Below are 21731 nucleotides of genomic sequence, written 5' to 3' on the forward strand. Positions count from 1 at the left end.
CTGTGAATTCCAGTCACTATCTGGGGTCATATTCTTAATTTAAAACTTCCTTCTTCCTTTTTGTTATTATTAGCAAATATGTTGCATTTCAATATGATACAGGCACAAAGATACGTTTTATGATATTATTTTATTTAATTGCTTTTTAAATCAAATAAGAGAATAAAGCATAAAAATCTATGCTTATACTGCCTTTTATAATTTCATCATTACCTTTTCTGTTGCCCTTTATTTGTACAAGCACTCAAAATACAAGAGGATTTCAAAAAATTGCTGGAAAGACAGAATTAAAAGATAAAAATATAAAATATGAACTTTATTTCTCAACATAAATTCCATCGAATGAAAGACAATTTTATAAGTGATGATGCTAGCCATTTAGCATATGCCTGAAGAACTGAGGGTCCAGGGAGTTTAACCATATGAATGTCATCTTTTTTATGTTATGTTATTGAAGAAAATACATACCCTTTACAGATTTTTTTTAAGATTAGGAAATCAGAAGAAATCAAATAGAAATGTACATTCCTAATGATTTCCCATGGAAACTTTCACAAAATTTTCTTTTGTTGATGAAAGAAAGGAGTTGGACCGTGTGTAGTTGTGAAGGATTCTCTAGTGAAGATTTTCCGGACATTGTTTGCTCAAGTTTTGGCTAACTTTCTCAGAACACTCAAAATAAGCAGATTAAAAGTTATCATTCTTTGTCTATCCAGAAATGCAACAAGCAGATTGTCTTCTCTTGACTGGTATGCTTTTGCTTTCACTTGATGACTTCCTTTATTTTTTATTAATTGTTATTTTTTAAACAAATATTTTGTACTTTGTCTTCAGAACTGTACTGATAAAGCCACATTTCAACTCCTGTTAAAATTCTTCCAAAATATGCTTCTTAATTTTGATCTTGCTTGTTTATAATTTCCATTGATGCCCTATCCTTGTCTGAAGCTGAACTGGATATGATTTTGGGACCCATCAAATGAAAAATTTGTTCAACTCTAATTTTTTAATGAAAATTGTGTAAAGTGAACCACTTGAGATGTGTGTGGTATTGGCTATTTCTGCTGTAAATCATTGGTTCTTTTCAATTAGGGCAAGACCAAGACATAGTTTTTTTCTCACAAATAAAAGTGGATATCTGTCTGTCCATATGGGCTTTTTCTTCAATGTCTTCTTGTTGTTTCTTAAAATAAGCTATCCATTTGTAAACTGTTGATTTACTTGAGGCATTTTCTTCATAAACTTTTTGTAAAGTATCAAGGATTTCACTATTCTACCACTCAAGCTTCATATTCATTCGATGTTTTTCTCTTGCTTCAGTTTGGACAGAATATATATTGCTCTGATAGGGGCTTTTTTCAAGCTAATGTCGTCTTATTCTTAGTGTCTCAAATTTGATCCTGTTCAGACATGTTATAAAAAGTTCATACGTTTGTTTTGTGAAAAAAGTGAAATATGTGCACTATTTTTCTCATAATAGGCATTTTCTGAACTTTTTGAAGTCCTCTCATACTTAATTTTAGCCTGAAGAATTTTCTTCAATATTTAAGATGGGTCAGCTTAGTATCAAATTCTCTGTTTTTGCCTGGGAAAGGGTTTCTTTTACCTTCATTTTTGAAAGACAGTTTTGCTGGATATAGTATTTTGGGTTGATTTTTTAAAACCATGTTAACTTTTGGGCACTTATATATGTTAACCCATTGCTTTCTAGTCTTCATAGTTTCTGATGATAAGTAAGCTCTAAATGATTTTATTGTGGTTCCCTTGTGAGAAGTCAGTTTTCATTTATTGCTTTCAAAATTTTCTCCTTGTCTTTGGTTTTCAACAGTTTTATTCTGATGTTTATATTTGTGGATTTGTTTGTATTTATCTTATTTAGATTTCATTGAGATTCTTGGATGTGCAAATCATTGCTTTGCAATACATTTCTGAAGTTTTCAGCTATCATCACTCTGAATATTTTGATCTCTTCTTTTCTCTCCTCTAGGTCTCTTATTCCCATTATACATAGGTTGTTGTGTTAATAGTATCCCACATCTTTCTGAATATCTGTTGATTTTTCTTTGTATTTTCTTTTTGTCTTCTTCAAATTGCATGATTCTTATTTACCTGTTTTCAGGTTCACTAATTCTTATTCCTGCCAAATCAGTTCTACAGTAGTGTCCTGTTGTGAATTTATTTAGTTATACTTTTCAATTGCAGAATTTCAATTTGGTTTTGTTAAAAAATAATTCATGTCTTTATATTCTTTGATAATTATCATTACACTTTACTCACATACTCACATTTTCCTTTATTTATTGAATATGTTTATTTTATTATTTATTTATTTATTTATTTTTTGAGATGGAGTTTTGCTCTTGTTACCCAGGCTGGAGTGCAGTGGTGCAATCTCGGCTCACCGCAACCTCCGCCTCCTGGGTTCAGGCAATTCTCCTGCCTCAGCCTCCTGAGTAGCTGGGATTACAGGCATGCACCACCATGCCCAGCTAATTTTTGTATTTTTAGTAGAGATGGAGTTTCATCATGTTATGATAAATACTACATCTAGTCACTCACAGGCAGTTTTGGTTGTGTTTATGTTTTTCAGTTGACGGTTCAGACTTTCTTATTTATTTGGCTATCTCATAAATTTTGTTGGAAACTGGACATTTTAGGTAACATAGCAACTCTAAGTACTACCCCTTCTTGCTCCCTGACCTGCCATTTGTTATCTTTATTTGCTTGTTTTATTTAAGAACTCATTGGATTATTTTAGTTAAGTCTGTTTCAATCTCTCAATAATAGGTCTTTGATGTTATTCCCATTGGGCATCCAGAGTCACTTTGGGATAATAATTGTTTTTGCAGAGTTTTCTTTAACTTTCTCTTTCACTGGCCACATCCTACTGTTGAGATCCACTAACTGCTGGCTGGGTGTTACAGGGACATAGACTCCTCTGTATACTAATACAATCAAATTAAAGTTTCCTTAAAGAAACTTCCAAAAAATAGTTATGGAGATTAGTCTTTGAGATTTGGTCTGATCCCAAGATGGCAAATGAGGCAGCCAATAGTTTAGCTTTTATTTTTAGTGAATTTATAAATCTCCTTCCAATTTTATTTCACCACAACCTCCACTACTTTTGAAGGCACACTTAGGCTTTGATTTCTCCATATACTATTGCGAGTGGAGTTTGTTACTTTTGGAAGAGATCAGAAGCTGTTTGTTTTGTGACTTTCTTCTCCCTTCCTACCTTGTACCCTCACTACCCCCTCTACCAGGCCCCAGCATTTAGCTAAATTATTGGTTCTTATCTCTGGAGCTGGGGTTAGAGACAATGATGCATTTCTTTCTGAGTAACATCCCTGTTCCAGGAAGTAAGTACTAGATGTAGGGACGCTGTAAGTGCGGGGGAGAGAGGCAGTAGCATCAGATGTCCTTAGCTTGCATCTGGAGAGTGGAGTCACTGCCTTATGAGCCTGGGAAATGGTCACTGGAGACTCAGAATTCTCAGTAGTGCAATGCTCAAGATAGAGCTTCTTCCCACCAGTGGGAGCTGGGCAGAAAAAGGGAGCCACAGCCACCTCTTACCCAGAACTATGACTCAGCTATATGTAGGGCAGGATAAGAAAGGCTGACATCCTGACTGTCCTAAGAAGGTACCCTTCCAACTGGGAGGTAAGACAGAGGGGACCCTGAGTTCTTTGCTATATCGTCTACATCCGCTACGTGTAGTGGAGTTTCTGGCTGACTGAGCTAGGACAGGGTAGGGAGGAAGCAATCTAAGTTCAAATACCATAGACTTGACTATTAGTGAGTGTTAGTAGATATCCTTGAATAGATATTCTTCATTGGCTATATGCCCTTAACACCATTCCTAGACACTTTAACTAGCGCTTTAATTAAATAATAATTTTCACTAACTTGACTAGGAAGAGGGTCCAAAAGACTCCTTATGCAGGCATACCAAAGACCATTCTTCAATAAATGTAGTCTCTTCTCTTTCTTTTACCTTTTTGAATAATTTTATTTTTTTAAGTAATTGCCTCTAATGTTTCATTAACTTGGTCTTCTAAAAAATACGGCATGAGTCATTTGTCACCACTCGTACGGTCTGTATCATTAACTCTATCTTCCTTATTTATTTGGAATTATACATTAAATGATGTTAATTGAGAAAATCAAATAGCTTTATAAACATGAAAAATTAATGTCAGCATCATTACTAATAAATGGTTAAATGCAGTAATATCCTTGTTTTAGAGGTTCATAGAGGCAAATATGTTTCTAATCAATGTTTAACAGTCTTCATTAAGCTCTCTCAGCACAATAAAATCATTTAATATTGCTAAAGTAATTAGTCTTCCAAACAGCAGAATGAGCACAAGTAGAATTGATCACTTGCCCAGATTTAGCAATGCAGCCCCAACATTTTGATTATTCTCACTAAAAACAGAAGTCACCATGATACACCCTGTTGTACAAAGCATAATACTATAAAGAGAATATCAATTTTTGGATACTCATATTATTTGAGACAATACCATATCAAGTGTTAGATGAACTATTTCAGCCCAAGTACACATAGAGAATCCACACAACACCCAAAAAATATTTTTCTGTAGCTAACATAGCATGAAAAGCACGAAAATGAAATAACAATCCAGGCTGGCATTGTTAGTGCTGCAGTCACTTGGATGATTATGGGGTTTTGAAAGATGGACATATTTTGACCATTTCAATCATAGAAGATATGGTCAATTGACTTGTAGAAGGGATAGAAATGAAGTTTCAGATTCACTGCTCTATTTTTAGCAAACCATAGGACAAAAAGCCATTTATGACTAATCAGAGTTTTGAGATTATTTTATGTACATTTTAGTTGCAAATAGTCTATTATCATGGAACTGATATTATCATGGAACTTAACTGAAGCTACTTTTGCAAAATAAGGTTTCGAATTTCATGCAGAAAAATAAAGCTGCAATAAAAGCAAATTCCTTAATAGTGGCCACTTCTTTCCTAAAGCAAAATGGATTTTAAAATCTCTCTTTGCTTAAACTGAACCAATGCCAATTAGTCCCAGTAGTAATAATGTAAGTTCATATTAGTTTTGAAGCTGAGGTAATTTAGAGGGAAACATCAAAAGTCCAATGGATGCTGATAATATTCTTTCACTAATGACTTAGATGTGCACTGATGACTCTCAGGGAAATGGTGCAGAGCAGTTTTGTGAATCTACAATATATCATACATGATACTCTTCAATATATCACCAACCTTCTGTTGTTTTTTTCTGAGTCTTAGCATTTTTTGGCATATTATATTTTTATTCATCTGAAAAACTCTGCGTCCTTTCTAAGGGATGTTTGCATCACTCCTGGAAATGTTTTGTTATTTACAGCACCATATAACCTTTAAAAGTTGGAATAATTAACTTGAGAAATTTTTCTCTTTAGAGGCTAACAGCCTGGATTTTTACCCCCTATCATGAACAAATTAACCATCTCTTTGAAAACCAGGTAATGATTTTTTAAATGTGCAATTTAAAATTTCAAACCATATTACCATTTTCCCCCCAGAAGCTTCACTGTCAGTGACTTAGTAAAACCATCATTAATCACAAGATAAGCTACAGTCATGTGGTGATTGTAATTTGGTCCCACGGAACCAAAGACAAATGATATGGAATACTATTAGCAATGATAGCTTTAATGTAGACATTCATCATGGACTCAGGTTCACTTGATGTGACTTTGGGATAAAAACAGGAAAATTCCCTCACTATTGAAAATTCTATTACTATTAAATCATAATTTTGGCAAAACTATACAAAATAAAACAGTAGAGTTTGTGATTTTTTTTCACTATCAAAAGACAAAATTGCAGGGAGCTTTCAAGCACACAGATGCAGTGCAATTAGAATAGTGAATGCTGATCAGTTGTTATGTATCTAATTGCTAATAATAGAATCTAAAGTTTTGGCAAGCTGTCTATTTTTAGGAGTCGCAAGACTGCTCCAGCTCATCAAAACAGGTAGACTGCTAACAGAGATTAAGAGACACATACATACACACATACGCACACACAGATTCTTTCATCAGTGACATATTTTATTGGTCATAAATGTCTTTAATACATTGTATTATAATCTCTTAGAGCAACAGAATGCATTTTTTAGGAAGAGATCCTTGTTATCCTTATTAAGTACTATTCAGGGGTCATATTTAAGAAGCTATTTAGGTTTGCAAGGAGCTACACAATTATTATTAAATGCTTTTCCTGTAGAAAATCCCCGAGAGGAAATGAATGCGGAATTGAAAGTGTGATTGCAGTTCCCAACTGACAATAAATATTGACTATGGCCTGTGGCCTTCTTCTAAGGAATATGTGAGTTAAGGTTTAATTCTTCATGTGAAAAAAATCAAATCTACTACAGATGCTTCTTGACTGACAATACGACTACCTCCTGATATACCTTTTGTAAATTGAAAATATCATAAATGGAAAGAAATACATTTAGACCAGGTGCAGTAGCTCATCCCTGTTATCTCAGAACTTTTGGAGGCATAGGCAGAACTGCTTGAGCCTAGGAGTTTGAGACCAACCTGGGCAGCACAGTAGGACCCCTTCTTACAAAAAATTTAAAAAATAGATGGACATGATGGCTTGCACCTGAGGGCCCAGCTACTCAGGAGGATGAAGTGGGAGGATCGCTTAAGCAGGGAAGGTCAAGGCTGCTGTGAGCCATGATCCTGCCACTGTACCGCAGCTTGGGTGACAAAGTGAGACTTCGTCTCAAAGAAAAGGAAAAAGAATGCATTTAATGCTGGCAACACAGCAGGTAGACCCTGAGTTAGGAGGGTTCTATTTATAATTTTTTGACTTTAAAAAGACACAAAAGCAATACGCATTCACTGGCAAGTGTAACCCCTTCTTAAGTCATAAGGAGCTCCTTTATTTACATGGGATCACATTCACAATAAACGTATTGTAAAGTTGAAAATTTTTACACTGAACCATCCTAAATAGAGGACCATCTGTAGTTTAGGAATAAATTCAGACAATGCCATTGCATTCTTTCTTATGGTATTTTATTTCATTTATTCTGAGTACTTCTGCCATCTGGGCCTACCTGTGTAGCTTCGTCAACTACACCTGCCTCTGCCACTATACATTTAGTTATTTTCTTCCCAGTATTCTTTAGTTGAATTACTCTACTACACGCTACACTCTCAACAATTAAAGTTAATCTTGTGGCCTACATGAAGTAAATCTGCTAATAAACCATAAAAGATATCTGCAATATCTACAAAGTCCAAAATGATATCTGGCTCACCAAATCTTCTGGTCTTTGACATTTGGATTCAACAGGAGAAAAAAAAATGATGCTAATACTTTATTTTCTTAAATATTAAAAAATATGTATATTCTGTGATTCACAAAGTATCTCAATATTCCAGTTATATTGGTTCTGCATATAATATATCTGTTTAATTTTCTATGGACCTACTTATATTGGATTTGGTTTAATTTTATCTTTATTTTACCTGCTGATTTCTTTGGTTGAGTGGAATATTCCTTTTTTTTTTTCAGGCAAGGTCTCACTCTGTTACCTAGGCTGGGTGCAATGGTGCAATTCTACTGAGAAACTGTATTATCTTCCCGGGTCCATAGGGGGCGTAGTTTCAAAGGTAAAAACTTTCCGGCGCCATACCTCTACCTACGCCTCCTTCTGGGAGTTTAAAGGTCTTTGTTTGGCATTCGCACGCAGGAAAAATGAAGGTCAATCACTCTAGCGGAAGTCTAAAGGAACTCCTTTCATAGGACAGAAAACTTGAATAGGGAGGGGAATTACTCCCAGGTTAAAAGTCCCCTTTTCCCACATCAGGGCAGACACCATTTCTGGATGCCCTTCCGTGACATCATGGAAGCTGCTCTCTCCCTATCTCTTTCTCCTTTTTCTCACTCTCTGTCTAAACATATCACTTTCTGCAAAACTCTTTGGGGATGGATATTTACTTAATTGCTCACCAAAGCCAGTGGGGTCCTCCCACCCATGCTTGGGTGAGTGAGGGACAAAAAGCCTGGAAGAACACATCCTAGTGGGGAAGCTGAGCCTCCCCACGCCTTGGAACCCGCTCCCAATACCTTAAGTAACTTCAAATTCCGGGGCTAAGGCAATCCTCCCATCTCGGTCTCCTTAGTAGCTAGGATCTTGTCTCTACAAAATATTCAAAAGTTCGTGAGGACTATGTTGCCCAGGCTGATCTTGAACTACTGGCCTCGAGAGATCCTCCTACCTTGTCCTCCCAAAGTGTATGGATTACAGATGTGAGCCACTGTGTCTGACCTGGAGAGAATATTCTTTAGTTCTTGGGAGCTCTGAAGGATAAATGCTACATGTTCTTCAATATATATCTTGAAATTCACTCCATGATCAATTCTCAACATCATGAAAAGATTATTTCAAATACCTACACTTAAGAAAAATGCATCTTTTATAAATTGAAAGTTGAAACTTTCCATGATGAAAGAAACTTGAATTGAAGGTATCTAATTTGGAATTTGCTTGTAGAATCTTTTATACTGCCATAGGCATATAAAAGATTGGCTCCTACAATCCATAAGTTTCTCCTTATAATGGCAACAAATTGACTGCAGACTGACTGCAGACATGCTAGATTTCAGATTTTATTAATTGTAACAAAATACTTACTTAGTACTTAGTACAAAAGATGTTTGTGAGCATTGTATTACCTTGTTTTGCTAGAGCTGCCATAAGGGAGTACCACCAGTTGGGTGGCTTAAAAAACAGATATTTATTTTTCACAGTTCTCAAGGCTAGAAGTTCAAGATTAGGGTACAAGCAAGGTTGGTTTCTACTGAGAGCTGCTCTCCTTGGCTGCCTTCTCTCTATGTCTTCACATAGTCTTTGGTCTGTGTGTGCACATCCTGTTGTCTCTGTGCCTGCACACACACACCCCTTTGTGTCTTTCTGTGATTCCCAATTTCCTCTTCTTTTAAGGACATCATCAAATCAGGTTAAGGTCCACCTTAATGGCCTCATTTTAACCTAATCACCCCTTTAAAGACCCTATCTCTCAATATAGAATTGAAATGCTTGGGAACAGAAGTGTTACAGAGTTCTGATTTCAGATTTTAGAATATTTTTATATACACAATGAGATATCTTAGGAATGAGACCCAACTAAATATGGAATCATATGTGTTTCATAAACACCATATACACATAACCTAAAGGTAATTTTGAACAATATTTTACCTAATTTTGCACAGAAAACAAAGTTTTGACTGCATTTTACTGAAACCCATCCCATGAGGTGAGGTGTAGCATTTTCCACTTGTGGCATCAAGTCAGCCTTCAAAAAGGTTCAGATTTTGGAGCATTTTGGGTTTCAGAGATTCAGATTAGAGACGCACAACCTGTACAGTGACATTCTGAGGTGCTGAAGGAAGGGGCGCCAACATATGAGTTTTGCGGGGATGCAATTAAGCACATAACAGGCACCTACAATGTGGCAATGGGAATTTAGCTCTGAATGAAGTAGACAAAAGCTTTGCCGTCCTGGGGTTTACATCATTGTACTTAATGTGTCTAAATTTTCAATTTCCTCATCTGCACAACAACTCAGATTGTTGCTGTGATTATGTTAGATAATGGCAGAGAGCAATTAAGATCATTCCTGGTCCAAAGCAAGTCTCAATAAATCATCATGAGAATTGTAATAATAAAACATGGTGATAGCATGGGCAGGTTAGATTGAGAAAATCTTCACCCTCCCTCTCCCTGGATTTGAAATGAGTTAGTTGCCTTCAGGCAATGATACCGTTGCTGTCCAGGTGCTTTATGCCTAGGGCATGATACATTATTTCACAAAGTCTTACTAAATTATTTGACTTCCTCACTACAATTACAAGGGTCATCATGCTTCTGTAAATGATATGAGGATATTTTATCTCTTAAATTCTTTACAGTTTGCTCTTAAAGAGGGACGTAAGTTTCTAGTTCTTTATATCTACTTCATTATGCTTTGGTCCAAAGTAAAATGGAACAACCGCCTGTGGTTAACTCTGTTGCAAATTCCCGAGAAATACATTTTCAATATTGCAATATCATCTCAGTTGAAACAATTCCTTCTACACTGATCCCTTTGGTGACAAACAAGTTCTTTCTTAAGAGCCGTTTCCAGGCCGGGCGCGGTGGCTCAAGCCTGTAATCCCAGCACTTTGGGAGGCCGAGGCGGGTGGATCACGAGGTCGGCAGATCGAGACCATCCTGGTCAACATGGTGAAACCCCGTCTCTACTAAAAATTACAAAAAATTAGCTGGGCATGGTGGCGTGTGCCTGTAATCCCAGCTACTCAGGAGGCTGAGGCAGGAGAATTGCCTGAACCCAGGGGGTGGAGGTTGCGGTGAGCCGAGATCGCGCCATTGCACTCCAACCTGGGTAACAAGAGCGAAACTCCATCTCAAAAAAAAAAAAAGAGCCGTTTCCCTTCTTCTTTGTGTACATTCATTTATTCAACAAATATCTATTTTCTGCCTGATGCTGTGGATACAAAAATAAAGAAACAGGCAGAAGTCTCTTGACTTCATGTAGCTTCCAATTAAGTGCTGATTGGTAGTTTTTCTGTGGAAAATATGCTATTCATTCACAGCTCTCTACTTCTAAGCAACATCAACCATCGCTGTAATTTCAAAAGCATGGTGACCTCAACTGCAAAGTATAATGGCATATTTACTCTTTTAGTACAAACTTTTATCCTCAGATCAAAATTTAAAATAAGCACTATTGCAAATATAATTTTTTTTTGTTCAGAATCATCTTGCTTTAGATATTTGAACATGATAAAATTCCTTGAATTTACTTTTAGGCAATTATCCAGTCACTTCATGCTAAATCAGCACAAGAGTACCTCTGAAATATCGCTGAATTCCTATTTCCCCTTAAGCCACTCCCTTTTATCTTAGTTTAGTTGTCATTTTGCTCATGAAATTAATGCAAGTTTTAAGCCTTGATCTATTATACAGGCTACACAAAGATACTTTTCTGTTTCAAAACTGTCAATTGGCTTTCACCTTTAACAACCCCTTACATCTGACTCTAGGTTCAGCAAGATACAGCTTCTTCAGTTCCTCAAGCAAGACAATCTGTAATCCCAATACTCAATCTTGATTCAAAGAAAAGATTCCACTAGCATTCATAGGTAGAATATTTTCTCTTTTCAACTTTTTCATAGTACTGGTTTCTGCATGTCTGTTTCACACACTGGACTCACTACATTGAGAGCTAACAAAGGCAGGGACTATGCAGTATTCATCTTTGTATTCTCAGTTGCTAGAATTGTTTCTTCTTCCTCCCACTTGTTTTATTTAAATAACTTTTTCCAGTGATATTTTGCATATCATATTATTCACTCTTTTCTGGTGTACAAATCAATAAATTTTAGTAAGTATGTGAAGTTAGGCAGGGATGGGTCCTTGATGAAACTAGACCTTTAAGCCAGCACAGTTTAAAAACCAGAAAACCACTCATAGGTGGGTGTCGAACAACGAGAACATGTGGACTCAGGGAGAGGAGCATCACACACTGGAGGCAGTTGGCAGGGGTAGGGGAGAGACAGTGGGGTGTGGGGAGGGGGGTGAGGAAGAAGGGGAGGGTGGGGAGGGATAACATGGGGAGAAATGCCAGATATAGTATGCACCTAAAGTAAAATAAATTTTTTTTAAAAGCCAGGCAACCAAGCTGCCAGTCCCAGGCAGAATCTATTACCAGAGTGAAAACTATCCCTATCCCCATCTTACCCACTCTCTCTCGATTGATTCCTTCTGAATGACGCCTTTTAACCAATTGAATAGTGCTTTTTCCAGGACCCACCCATGGGCTAGTCAACACACAGTATCCCATTCTAAGCCAATAAAAATATCAGATTCAAACTTACAGATGACTACCCATTTTCAGGTCACTCACATTGCTGAGATCTTTTTATCTGTTGCTCAATAAAATGTCACTGTGTCTTACTTACTCTTAGGTGTTGAAATACCAGGATGGTACTTACATAAAAACAGACACATAGACGAAAGGAACAAAATAGAGCCCAGAAATAAACTCACACATACAGTCTACTGATCTTTAACAAATGTACCAAGAATACATAATGAGGATAAAGAGAAAGAATGGTCCCTTTAATAAATACTGTTGGGAAACTTGATATCTTTGTGTAAAAGAATAAAATTGGAACTTTATCTTACCCCAACCCTGAAAGAATCAACTCAAAATAATTTAAATATTAAATATAAGATACGAGATTCTAAAACATCTAGAAGGAAACATAAGAAAATACCTCCTTGATATTGACTGCTCTTGTCAACATTTTTTTATATGATCTCAAAAGTACAGACAACAAAAGCAAAAATAGATAAGGTGAACTCTATCAAACTCGAAAGCTTTATACTGGCAGGGAAATCATGAATAAAATGAAAAGGCAACCTATACAATCAGAAAAAATGGTTTCAAACCATATACCTAATAAGGGGTTAATATTCAAAACATATAAAGAACTCATAGAACTCAATAGCACAAAAAGAAATAACCAAATTAAAAAACAAGCAAATGAAACTGAATATATATTTTTACAAAGAAGAGATACTAATGAATAATGAATATATAAAAAGTGCTCAACATGACTAATCATCAGGGAAATGCAAATCAAAATCACAAGGAGATATCATCTCCGTTAAGATGGCTGTTACAAAACAAACATTCAACCAAAAGTCTTGGCAAAGATGTAGAGAAAAGGGAATCCTTGTAAGCTGTTGGTTGCAGTGTAAATTGGTATGACCAGGATAAAAAAATGGTATGAAGTTTCCCTCAAAAAATTGAAAATAAAACCATCATACGGCTCAGCAATCCTACTTCTGCACATTTATTTTTAAAAAAATTGAAGTCAGTATTCCCAAAAGATATCTGAACTCTGTGTTCATTGCAGCATTATTGACAATAGTCCAGATACAGAAGTAACATCAGTGTTTATGGATGGATGAATTAATAAAGAAAGTGAGATATATACATGCAATGGAACATTATTCAGCCTTAAAAAGGAGAAAATCCTGCCATTTACAACAAATGGTTGGACCCGGAAGGTATCACGCTAAGTAAAATAAGATAGACATTGAAAGAGGAAAAAAAAAAAAAAAGGAAATACCATATTCCTCTTGGTCACTGGACAAGAACCCAGAACTTGCTGAACCGCAGGAGTTAAAGACCTGTAATGCTTCTATGCCCCTGCTCACCAAGTGAGGGGTGATAGAAGTAAAAGAGCTATAAGTCTCCCCGAACCACACCTGCTTGCTGAACAATGGGTGAGAAGCCACTGGGCGCCACTCCCTACAGCTCAGCCACACCAAAAAAACCCATGATTAATCCATTTTTAGACTACTTTTATCACTGTAATATGATTCCTTGGGCACATGCACTGTTTATCCTTCTTTCCTGCCCCCATTCTGGGCAACCATTAATCTACCTGCTGTCTTTATGACTTTGTCTTTTCTGAATATTTCATTAAAAAATGAATTATACAGTATGTGATGTCTCATGTTAGGTATTTTCATGGAACATGTTTGGTGACTTTCGCTGAAATTTTTCTGAAGTTCATTATGGTGTAGCATGCTATGTATCCATGGTTTGTTCCTGTATTTTACTAACGGAATGCACACACACAGATACACATACACACACACACACACACACATGCCATTATATATAATGGAATATACATATAATATTAGTATATATAGTGGAATATACATGTAATATTAATATATAATAGAACATACTATTGTATGTGATATGACATGTACAATACATAATTATATATATTACAATATATAATATAGATACATGATTTCAATATATAATATAAATATATTACAATATATAATCTTATAATTGTCTATATATTATATTATTACATTGTAATATATTATTGCATTATTACATATGTTAGAATTATTACAATATAATATATATAATATACAATATAATATAATATAAAATGTTATACAGAGAGATAAGTCTTCTGGTCAACAGTAGCCTATTTGTTGTTCAGATTTTTGGGAGCCAAAAGTTATGCACAGATATTTGAATGCATGAGGATTAGGTACCTCTAAACCCCACTTTGTTCAAGAGTCAATTCTATTTTCTGACTGTCTTCTGGACTTTGTGGAGTCAGATGAGTCAGCTGTTGATCTTACAGGGAGCCCCTGAACATCACAAGTTGTTTTTCTCTTGATATTCAAGCTTTTCTCTTCGACTTTCATCAGGTTAACTAAGATGTATCCAAACTGAGATCCCTCGAAAGGGATCTCCACTTGGAATCTTTGAGATTCTTGAATGTGTAGATTAAATGTTTTCATTAAATTTGGGGACAGTCTTGCCATAATTTCTTCAAGTATTTTTTTCTATTGATTTCCCATCATTCTCTTCTTCTAGTTCTTTCTTTCTTCTAAGTTAGTATGTTAGCTGATTTTTGTATTAGTTTGTTTTGTGCATCTATAACAGAATACCTGAGACTGAGAAATTTAGGAAATTTAGGATAAAGGGAAATTTATTGGCTCATTGTTCTGGAGTCTAGCCAGTCTAATGTCAGTGCACTTACAGCTGGCAAGGGCTTTCCTGTTGTGATATAAAATGACAGAAGACATCACATGGTGGAAGGACAAAGAGAGAGAGAAAAGTGGGGCTGAACTCACCCTTTTTTAATGAACCCACTTCTATATGAACATTCATGAGGCAAGCCCTCATGGCCTAATCACCTCCTAAGGTTCTACCTCTTAATATTGTTACAATGGAAATTATATTTCAACATAAATTTAGAAGCAAAAAGCATCACGAGTATTCCACACATCTATAAAACTCTTACTTTTTCTTAATTATTTATTCTGTTTCTCTGTATATATCATCTCCATTGACCTATGCTCAAATTTAATAATTTTGTTTTTCTGCTAACTGAAATCTGTTGTTGAGTTCCTCTAGCAAGCTTGGTTTTCTCTAGAATTTTTTCTTCTTTTCAATTATTGTAATCTTCTGTCCTCAAATTTCTATTTAGCTCTTTATTCTTATTTCGCTGGTAATAATCATGTTAATCCCTTTTTCCGTATTCTCTACTTGGTGCAAGATCATTTTCATACTTTCCTTCAATTATTTTAATATAGTTTCACTTAGTTGAATATCTTGAGAAAAGCAAGACCCAGCTAAATGTTGTCTATACAAAATCAACTTTAAATTTAAAGCCAATGATGGCTTAAAATTAAAGACAGCAAGTAAGATTGAGTATACTCTTAGTACCCAAAAGACACTGCATAAGTATTTTAATTTCGTTTTGAAATTTTCATATTTCATTTTTATATTTTATTTTATATTTCATTTTTTTGTCTTTAGACAAAGAACAGGATAATGTGAAAGGAGGGGCATTACATACTGATGCGTCTTTTCCTCCAGAAGACATAATAAACCTTAATGTGTCTGCACATAACAACAGAACTCTAAAATACATGAGGGAAAACTGACAGAACTGTGTGGGAAAATAAACAAATCTAGAATAATAATTTGTGATTTTAACACACCTCTCTCAAATGAATTGATAGATCAAGCAGGCAAAAATTAATAGGGATGTAGATAAACTTAATAGCACAAATTAATCAACTTTGTCTAATTGACATTTATAGAATACTTCATTTTACAACAGTAGAAGGCCCATTCTTTTCAAGCTCATTTGGAATATTCATCAGCATAGATCAGCAGTCTCCAAACTTTCTGGCAGCAGGGACCAGCTTTGTGGAACACAATTTTTTTTTCCTTTCAGACTGGGGATGTGATGGCGGTGGTGGTTTCAGGATGAAACTGTTCCACCTCAGCTCATCAAGCATTATTTAGATTCTTATAAAAAGCATGCAACCTAGATCCCTCAAATGTGCAGTTCACAATAAGGTTCATGCTCCTATGAGAACTTAATGCCACCACTGATCTGACAGGAGGCGGCACTCTGGTGGTAATGTGAGTGATGGGGAGTGGCTGTACACACAGATGAAGCACTGCTTGCTTGCCTGCTGCTCACCTCCTGCTCTCACCAGGCTATGGTCCATGGTGTGAGGGTTGGAGACTCCTGGTATAAACCATATTTCAGGTTATGAAACACACCTTAAAAAATTATAACTTCAAAATCCTATAAAATATGTTCTCAGGTCATAAAGCAATTGAAGTAGTAATTAATAACTTAAAGAGAGATGGAAAATTCCTTAGTATTTGAAAGTAAAAAATGCACCTGTAAATAGCACATAAATCAAAATGAGGTTTCAAGAGAAATGAAAATGATTTGAACCAAACAAAAATACGTTACTAAATATCGTAGGATGCAGCAAAATCAATGCTTAGAGGAAAATGCATAGCATTAAATGAACATATTAAACAAAAGAAAGGCTCAAAATTAATAGCTTAAGCTCCTACCTTAGGAATGTAGAGGAAGAATAGCAGACTGATTATACAACAAGTAAAAGCCATTAAATAATAAAGATTGGAGCTGAAATCAACCAATTCACAAGAAAACAAAACAGAAAAATCAATGAAATCAAAGATTGTTTTAAAAGATCGATAAAATCGGTAAACATCTAGCTGAATTAAGAAAAAAACAAAGAAGACACAAAATATCAGTATCAGAAATGAGAATGGAAATGGGACAATCCAACTGATCTCATTCAAGTGGAATTTCTTCTGTGAATCATTATCCAGTCAAGTGATATTTATTTCAGGTATCCACTGCTGACTCAATTTAAAAATACAAACAATACATAAACTCCATCTATAGGCTGATGAGGAATAACATATGATCACTTCAATTGACTCACAAAAAGAACACCCACTGACAAAATCCAACACCTGTGTAGGATAAAAATTTGGGGCCAATTAGTAATAGAGTGGAACTTCTTTGAATTAATAATGAACATCTACAAAATACTACAGATAACAATATAGTTAATGGTGATGTTACCAAAACAACAGAGGTTTGGCCTAGGTCCTGCTGTTTGCTGCACAGGAAGCCAATGACTGAGACAATGAGTGACGCCAACAAAGAAGGCCTTAATTGGTTGTTGCAGCTGAAGATATGGAGCCTCAGTTTCAAATCCATTTCTCTGGCCTACTAAAACTAGGGGTTTTTATAGCAGGGAAAAATATAATGATACGTAGGACAACAGAAACTAGGGAGGGTCAAGGAAGCAATCATAATGAATAAGGGGTCCAGCATTTCATTGTCTGAATGTGGAGTTTTGGTGAGTTTCAACCTCATTTTTTCATACAAAAAAATTAGCTGGGCATGGTGGCACACGTCTGTAGTCTTAGCTATGCAGGAAGCTGAGGCAGGAGAATTGCTTGAACCCAGGAGGCAGAGATTGCAGTGAGCAAAGATCATGCCACTGCACTGCAGACTGGGTGACAGGACAAGACTCCATCTTAAAAAAAAAAAAAAAGAAAAGTACAAATAAAAACAATGAGATGGCATCACATACCTGTCAGGATATCTGAAATAAAGTAAAAAAGGCAATACCAACTGCTAGTAAGGCTGAGTAGGAACAGGATGTGGGCATGTATAGCATTCATTGCTGGTGGGGTACAAAATGGCATAGTTATTTTGAAGAGAATTTGGTAATTTCTTACAAAACTGAGCATAGTCTTATCACAGTAATTACACTCATAGGTAATAATCTAACAGATTTGAAAATGTATGTGCACACAAAAATTGCACATATATGTAGGTGTTTATGGCAGCATTATTCATAACTGCCAAACCTGGAAGCACCCAAAATATCTTTTAATAGATAAATTAAAGCAAACTGTGGCGACCCATATACTAGAATGCTATCTAGTAATAAAAAGGAGACTTATCAAGAGACACAAAAGCATGGATGGATCTTAAATGCATATCGATGAGTAGATGGAGTCAATCTTTTGAAAACTTACAGTTTCATTCATAATGACATTTTGGAAAAGAGGAAACTATAGAGAAGATACATAGCTTGTGGTTTCTATTAAATTTTTGGCCAGATTTTTGTCTACCTCAACTGCACTCACTGTTTGGGCTATTGTAATGTCACCAACAAATTACTATTGTTTTCAGTAATGTCCTGGGGAAAGGGTTTATGTTCATTGGTTTTTGGCTGTTTTGCAGAGCTGAACCCCAAATTAAATACTTACAAAGCCCTGGAAATAAAGAGTTTTTTCAGAAAGGCTTTTGTCTTGTTGTACTCAAGGCTGTGCTCTGAGAATAGGGTTTCCAACAAAGCTCCAAATGGGAGCTTGGCTGTATGTGGACTAGCTTTTGTACCTACCATGCTTCTGATGTGGGCAGTAAGGCAGGATGGGTATATCCCCAAGTTAAAATGTTACAGACTATACTATTTTGACTGAGGTTCAGTAGTATTTCTTGAATGGGTGCTTTCCATTCATTCTGTGAATTGAATTAATTTCCACAGTTCTGATATGGTTGCTTTTTATTATTTTGCCATCATTTCTTTGTCTTTGGGGGTTCATCAGTTTCATTCAGGTCTTAATTTTCCCATTCCAGAAGGCAATGTCTAACAAGCCTAGATCTTGTTCTCAATGCATGAATCTCCCAGCTGGAGTAGGATGATGAACACAGATGGGGAGTATTGGTACAGTAAATTGAAGTCAGAATCTGTGGAAGTGGGAGTTAAGTGCCAGTATTAAATATTCAGATTTTGTCCTATAAGTAAGGGAAAATCCTTCAATATCTAGAACTGAAGGAGTAAACTGAAAATAATATTTGTGAGTAAGTATTCTGAAAATTGTAGATGAATTATTGAAGAATATTTTGATAAAGGAAGGCAAGTTGAGAGGCTTTGAAAATATCTAGAAGTAAGCTAAACATGCCATGAGTTATTTGGGCCAATAGAAATGTAAGAAATTGCAATGAACTTTTTTTTTAAGGAATATAATGGAATTTTAAGATTTGCTAATATGTGAGGCAGATAAAAGGCTAAAATCAGAAATGCTTTAAGTTTTAAAATTTGAATGACTGGAGAAATTAATTCCTTGATAGAATAAATAGATTAGTGTTAGGAGGAGGAAAATTTGTTACATGGTTTGAATTTAAACACACAAATAACTTTTTTTTAAATTGAATACAGGTAAACAGAATTCAGTTTAGAGATTAGAGTCTGCTAATATCGATTTGTAAATAAATAAAAAATTTCAGATGAGTACATTTTTTAAAAAGAGATATGGTACTTACAGAGAAGTACCTTAACAACATACAAAAAATACAGTTTTGAAGGTGGAAATAGAGTCTGGGAGACACAGATGTGGACTATTTGCTGAGTGCTATCAAAAGTGTGACAATTTATTGGATGGATGCTATTTAGAACTTGTCTAGTTAATTCTCTTCGTTGAAAACAAATAACAATTGAATAACCAAAATGGGAGAAAGGGCTAGAAAAGATGCCACACAACTTTTAAAACTTACACATTTTTCAAAGCACTCTAGTGTTACCTTTGACCGAATCCTGGACAGAAAGGACCTTAATGCCAAAATCTGTGAAATCCAATGTTTCAAGTTTAGTTAATAACTGTCATAAGAAAAATCATCTTATGGTTATCTCTTGCTAGTAGGGAATCACTTATCTGCTGCAGAGAGTTAGAGCACAAGTAGAACCTCGAGGATGAGTCAATGAACAATTTAGTGTCAACAATTTTAGGAAAAGAGTTTCCTTTGAGTTCTATTGTTTTCTTTTCTTGTAGGTAGAGATGTGACATGTTGGGAAGGAAGAATTGAAGTTGCTTCAGCTCTGAAGAATCAGCTAAATGTTTACTTCATCAGGTATGGTAAATGTTTTGATAGGCCTCTGGAGAACGAAGCAGTCACTTTATAAGCATGTTATATTTTATGACAGTAGCACTGCATTTACATGGAACACAAGTTACTAATTTTACTAGGAATGGAAGTAGTGTTTTTGATGTTATCATTAGATCTATAACTAGAATCAAAACATACAATTATAAACATACTTGTTTTGAATCTATTTTTATTCAGAATAATAAATATGAAATATTTTTATTCACATTCAACTTGCTGTCAGTTGACTGTGTTCATGATTTTTTATTAAAATATCTATGTTTTCTCCAGTTCATCATCTTATAATAAATAAGACTCTTTTACATGCAATGGAATGAGCTACTGAAAAAACAAGCTACTGAAAAGCTATTCTTAAATTCTGACTAATGTAATTCAATATAGACTCTCAGTTCTATTACATCGTTGCTGTATTAGTCTGTTCTCACACTGCTAATAAAGACATACTAAAGACTGGGTGATTTATAAAAGAAAGAGGATTCATGGATTCACAATTCCACATGGCTGGGGAGGCCTCAGCAGTCATGACAGAAAGCAAAGGAGAAGCAAAGACATGTCTTACACGACAGCAGCCAGGAGAATGTGTGCAGGTGAGCTGCTCTTCATAAAACCATCAGATTCACTGTTATGTGAACAGCTTGAGAAAATCTGCCCTTTTGATTCAACTACTTGCCACTGTGTCCCTCCCATAACACAGGGTGATTATGGGAGCTACAATTTGAGATGAGAATTGGGTGAAAATACAGCCAAATCACATCAGTCACTGTTGTATTTTATATTTTAGGTAATAATATTGTCAATAATATTGATATCAAATTAAAAATACATATCAAATATTCTCTTTTCCTTATTACATTATCTGAAGATCTATCTCATATAGGTCATAATCTGCCTTCATCATGGCCTTCATTTTTCCAAAATAAAGAAATAGTGAACAACATTGGTCTCATTTCATTTGATTATATTTGTAGTTTACTGCTGTCTCAACTTCCCTTTCAAATACATCTTTACAAATTATTGGCTTTAAAAGGAACTATAATAACATCATCACTGAAATTTTTTATTACTTCAATGCAATATGATGAACAAAACACAGGTTCTTAAATACATGTTTTTTTCATTTTTAAATTCTTGAGATGCAATTTCTGGATTTTGCATTTTTACAATTTGCTAAATGTACTGTAAAAAAAATAGTCTGTTTCTGTGAAGAGAACCTCTGCCAAGAACTTTTTGTTTTATCTTTATGATGAATGCAGATTCTCCATTAAAAAGCATATTTTGGCCAGGCGCAGTGGCTCACGTCTATAATAATCTCAGCACTTTGGGAGGCCGAGGCGGGTGGATCACGAGGTCATGAAATCAAGACCATCCTGGTCAACAGGGTGAAACCCCATCTCTACTAAAAATACAAAAATTAGCTGGGCACAGTGGCATGCGCCTGTAGTCCCAGCTACTCGGGAGGCTGAGGCAGGAGAATTGCTTGAACCCAGGAGGCGGAGGTTGCAGTGAGCCGAGATCGAGCCATTGCACTCCAGCCTGGGTAACAAGAGTGAAACTCTGTCTCAAAAAAAAAAAAAAGCATATTTTTCATTTAAAATGTTGAATAAGATGATACTTAAAATAATTCAGTTGGCTAAAATGAGATACTAAGGGAGAAGAAAAGCACACACACAAGAGACAGTATTTTCTGGTTCTATAATGGTTTCACTTGATTATAAAATATAACAGTTAACCACTTAATATATAAAAAGCCAAATCAGTCATGGCATTCATGTTGTTTTGAGTAATGCTTCTTTCTTCAT

This window comes from Callithrix jacchus, chromosome 4 (assembly GCF_049354715.1).
Source record: "Callithrix jacchus isolate 240 chromosome 4, calJac240_pri, whole genome shotgun sequence".
Lineage (NCBI taxonomy): Eukaryota > Metazoa > Chordata > Mammalia > Primates > Cebidae > Callithrix > Callithrix jacchus.